Source organism: Aquarana catesbeiana, linkage group LG01 (assembly GCF_042186555.1).
Source record: "Aquarana catesbeiana isolate 2022-GZ linkage group LG01, ASM4218655v1, whole genome shotgun sequence".
Lineage (NCBI taxonomy): Eukaryota > Metazoa > Chordata > Amphibia > Anura > Ranidae > Aquarana > Aquarana catesbeiana.
The window spans coordinates 372,541,965-372,546,386 of NC_133324.1; the positions used below are offsets into that span (position 1 = coordinate 372,541,965).

The 4,422-nt window shown below is 44.4% G+C and overlaps 1 long non-coding RNA gene across 1 annotated transcript; it reads right to left on the reverse strand.

Moving 5' to 3' along the window:
• Window positions 1-2,236: 2,236 nt before the first annotated feature.
• Window positions 2,237-3,968, reverse strand: LOC141141029 (uncharacterized). Its single transcript, XR_012244038.1, has 2 exons — window positions 3,680-3,968; window positions 2,237-3,185 (listed from the first exon to the last, which is right to left on the reverse strand). It is a non-coding gene; the product is annotated as an uncharacterized lncRNA (long non-coding RNA).
• Window positions 3,969-4,422: the final 454 nt, after the last annotated feature.

Below are 4,422 nucleotides of genomic sequence, written 5' to 3' on the forward strand. Positions count from 1 at the left end.
CAGTCTGTATGTCACATGGGGGGGGCAGGTCTGGATGTCACATGGGGGGGCAAGTCTGGATGTCCCATGGGGGGGCAAGTCTGGATGTCACATGGGGGGGCAGTCTGGATGTCACATGGGGGGGCAGTCTGGATGTCACAGGGGAGCAGTCTGGATGTCATATGGGAGGGCAGTCTGGATGTCACAGAGGGGACAGTCTGGATGTCACGGGGGGGGCAGTCTGGATCTCACATGGGGGTTAGTCTGGATGATGGTTAGCGCAGGCTGGCTAGATGTCACAGGAGCCACAGGCAACACAGGCTGGATGTCACCGGGGGCACACAATGGTTGGCACAGGCTGGATGTCACAGGGGGCACAGGCTGCATGGCACAGGGGGCACACAATGGTTGGCACAGGCTGCTTGGATGTCACAGGGGGCCACAGGCTGCACTGGCTGGATGTCACAGGGGGGGCCACAAGCTGCATGGCACAGTGCAGACACGATGGTTGGCACAGGGGACACACAATGGTTGGCACAGGCTGGCTTAATGTCACAGGGAGGCACAGGCGCCCTGCATTCTAAAAGGGGGATACCTATTTTCACGGCCTGCATTATTAGAGGGGGGATACCTATTTTCACGGCCTGCATTATAAGAGGGGGGATACCTATTTTCATGGCCTGCATTATAAGAGGGGGGATACCTATTTTCACAGCCTGCAATATTAGAGGGGGAGGATACCTATTTTCATGGCCTGCATTATTAGAGGGGGGTACCTTTTTTCACGGCCTGCATTATTAGAGGGTGGGGGATACCTATTTTCACAGCTCGCATTATCAGAGGTGGGGGGATTACCTATTTCCTGTATTATTAGAGGGGGGATACCTATTTTCACGGCCTGCATTATTAGAGGGGGGGATTACCTATTTTCACGGCCTGCATTATTAGAGGGGGGATACCTATTTTCACAGCCTGCATTATTAGAAGGGGGATTCCTAGTTTCACAGCCTGCATTATTAGAGGGGGGGGGATACTTATTATCATGGCCTGCAATATTATGGGGGGACACCTATTTTCACGGCCTGCATTATTAGAGGGGGGATACTTATTTTCACGGCCTGCATTATAATAGGGGGGATTCCTATTTTCACGGCCTGCATTATTAGAGGGGGGGGGGGGTACCTACCTATTTTCACGGCCTGCATTATTAGAGGGGGGGGTACCTATTTTCACAGCCTGCATTATTAGAGGGGGATACTTATTTTTACGGCCTGCATTATTAGAGGGGGGGTACCTATTTTCACGGCCTGCATTATTAGAGGGGGGATTCCTAGTTTCACGGGCCTGCATTATTGGGGGGGTACCTATTTTCACGGCTGCATTATTAGGGGGGGGATAACTATTTTCACGGCATGCATTATTAGAGGGGGGGTACCTATTTTCAGGACCTGCATTATTAGAGGGGGGATACCTATTTTCATGGCCTGCATTATTAGAGGGGGGTTACCTATTTTCACAGCCTGCATTATAAGAAGGGATACCTATTTTCACTGTCTGCATTATAAGAGGGGATACCTATTTTCACTGCCAGCATTATAAGAGGGGGGATTTGTATTTTCACAGCCTGCATTATAAGAGAGGGGATACCTATTTTCACTGCATGCACATTAGAAGAGGGTATACACAATTTCACAGTCTGCATTATTACTATTGTGGAAGGACACAATTTTAACCCACTAACTGCAATAGAGGTGGAAAAGCAAGCCGCTGGCAAGCAGTTATCATTGTCTTTATTTTGGGGGTATTAGTGGCGGTGGCTCAGTCTGGTCTTTCAGTTGGACTGGGGTCAATCTGAGGTGTCAGTATTTTGTTTTGTGGGTTGTCAGTCTGGGGGGTGTAGCCAGCGGTGGGGGAATTCCTAATTATTTTTTGGTTTGGAGTAAGTAGGTTTCCTCACTCCTCAGAGTACTTATATTTAAATTAAACTATTTTTTAAAAACTCTGTGTGTTATTTGTTTATCTCTGTGTTAGTGATTATTTCCCTTTCATTGTTGTGTACAGTACTACATGGACCCTTATTCAACGTACATCAATGTACAATATAGAATATTGCCTTAATTAGTTATGTCTAGGAGCGGGTACCATCATCCTTTGTATTAGGATATTGGAAAGGGGGTGTGCCAGGGGCTGCTCCAAATTTGTCCTGCGGCATTGTGAAAGTTGAGGACTATCTCGGTACCCAAGGATTAGGCCAAAGTAAGTATAGAATGTCAATTTATTAAGAAAGTAAACATAATTAAAACATTTTGTACAGCAGTACATAAACAGTTGTTGCAAAACTGATATAAATGGTTCACAAAGAATAGGTAAACCTCACAGGTATTGTGAGTAAATGAGATGTATGTCCTGACGTAGTCCTCTGCATGTTTTGTGGCTTTGGCCGGTTCTTCAGGAGGAGTCAACCATAAACATCTACAAAAGTAAATACAATCTCATAGTTACATGGTCAACAGTGTTAATTTTGGCAGCAAATTTCAATTTAGTTTTAGTCTTAGGACTAAAATGGCATTTTAGTTTTAGTCCCATTTTAGTCTTCTGCAATTGTTTTAGTTTTAGTCGTATTTAGTTGACTAAATCTCCAGTATATTTTAGTCGACTAAAATGTTCTAGGTTTTAGTCGACTAAAATCTCCAGTATATTTTAGTCAACTAAAACTCATTTTAGTCGTCTAAAATCTAATGGGTGTAGTAATTTGATTGTAATGCATTAGTTAACAATTCTCTACAATTTACAAACTCATTATATATTGCTGGAGTAAAAAATCTAATATGTTACTTATTATTACATTGAGGTATGAACATGCACTACAGACCAGTGTTAATTTTGAAGTCAAATTTCAATTTAGTTTTAGTCTTTTGACTAAAATGGCATTTTAGTTTTAGTCCCATTTTAGTCTTTTAGTAATTTCAGTTGTTTTAGTTTTAGTCGTATTTTAGTTGACGAAATTAACACTGATGGTCAAAAATGTGTTTGAACGTTAGAAAAACAGATTTTATGCAATAAACTTAATAATGTTAGAGATTTATATAGTCATGCGTGGCTTACAAATGAAGGCCCAATGGAGCATCAGACAACACAAAAGAGAGGCACCCAATACAGGTAAATTCCCCTACGGCGCAAACGAGAGGCACTTGATGGTGCAGTAACTAAAATTTAAAAAAATACAATGTTCTAGCAGCAGGTATAAATGGTGGTCTGTGGACAAGAACAAACATCAAGAAACAACAAAAAAGGAAAAGTAGGAGGGGGTAGAAGGCAAAAGATGGAAGAAGAGGGGGGAGGGGAAGAGAGAGGAAGGGAAGGTGAAAAAGGGGAAATAAATGAAGAAAAAGGGGGGTAAAGGTGGGGAGAAAGGGGGGGGTGGACGGTGGGGCGGGGGAGGGGAGGAAAGGAAAAGAGGAGGAAGGGTGAATGGGAAGGGGGGAGGAGTGGAAAGGGAAAAAGAGGGGAGAAGGAGAGAGAGGGGAAAAGGAGGGAGGAAAAAAGAAAGGGGGGGAAAAAGAGAGAAAGGGGAGGGGAAGGAGAGAAGAAGAGATGAACATAAAAGAATCACAAGGTAAATATATAAATACGCATATAGGAAAAAGACATACATCTGTCCACTCATTAGATAACCAAACCCCCCTAATTATTCACATACGTGAACGTGGGAACACCCGAGGGATCAGAGGCAAAGAACCAGAAGCAATGGTGTCCAAGGACACAGGGTAAGCTTGATTGCATAGGGAGATAATGTTCAAGGGTCAGTCGCAACCAGTGACAGATCCCCTGCAATCAAAGAGGATGAAAAAGTTGTGCATTGAGAATATATACATATACATATATGGACCGAATATATGAATACAATTCCTGTGTCCCACGGTGGTCGGGCAAATTCTACCCCAATGCAGGTCCCCCTGAAAATTAAGCATTGGCCCCAAAAAATGTTTGTGGCCCCTGGGGGTCCTCCAGTTTCCCTGTACCAAGTTTGGTGCCCCTGGGCAACGTGGTTTGGCTACCAAGGGGGCCCTAAATTTAGGATAGCTTGGCCCGCTATGTTAATCTATGGCGCAGTCAGGAACTTTGAGGGGCCACAGCTTGGGCCCCAAACATGTCCAGTGGCTCGAGCTGTGGGGGGCCGGACTCTTTCGGGCCCAAGCTGTGGCCACTCAAAGTTTCCAACCATTACTGCGCCATAGATTAACATAGTGGACCAAGCTAGCCTAAAAATAGCGGCACTTTACCACCGACGCCCCAGCGCCCCAATGTGAAAGTAGCACAGCGCTGGATAGCAAACAATATTATGGTCATAAAGGGGGTAAGACCTTCCGGAGGTTAAAAACAAACAACAAACTGAAAGACAAAAGTTAGGGAAATAAGCAACAAGACAAGAGTATGAGCAAA